Genomic DNA, 503 nt, shown 5'->3' on the forward strand with positions numbered 1-503 from the left:
AACCCTGTCCTTTTGGGTTTTTATGGAGGCTTCACTACATAGGCATGATTGATTAAACCACTGGCCACTGGTGATCAACTTAGCCTTCAGCCCCTGTCCCCTCCCTGGAGGTTGGCGGGGGGGAGCCGAAAATCCCACCCCTCTAATCCTGCCTTGGTCTTTCTGGTGACTAGCTCCCTTCTGCAGCTACCTAGGAGCTGCCAGCCATCAGTCAACTCATTAGCACACAAAAATGTATCACTTGGGAGAGTCTAAGGATTTTAGGAGTTGTATGCCAGGAAATGGGAAGACCAAATATGTATCTCACAATATCACATACCATACTTTTCCAACACCATTTATTGAAGTTTGTCTCCCTCACTGCTCTGAAGTTCTTTGTCATTTTATTTTATTTTTTTCTTATGTCGGACTGGTAACAGGCAGACCTTACCAGGTTTGAGAAAGGCTCATCCCACACATGAGTGTGAAAACTCAATCATCACGCTTATGAACTGCAAACAGAT

The 503-nt window shown here is 44.9% G+C and overlaps 1 non-coding gene across 1 annotated transcript; it reads right to left on the reverse strand.

The window, feature by feature from the left end:
- Positions 1 to 402: 402 nt before the first annotated feature.
- LOC115838491 lies at positions 403 to 503 on the reverse strand. Its single transcript, XR_004033515.1, has one exon. It is a non-coding gene; the product is annotated as a small nucleolar RNA U13 (small nucleolar RNA).

Source organism: Nomascus leucogenys, chromosome 14, assembly GCF_006542625.1.
Source record: "Nomascus leucogenys isolate Asia chromosome 14, Asia_NLE_v1, whole genome shotgun sequence".
NCBI classification, from domain to species: Eukaryota; Metazoa; Chordata; class Mammalia; order Primates; family Hylobatidae; genus Nomascus; species Nomascus leucogenys.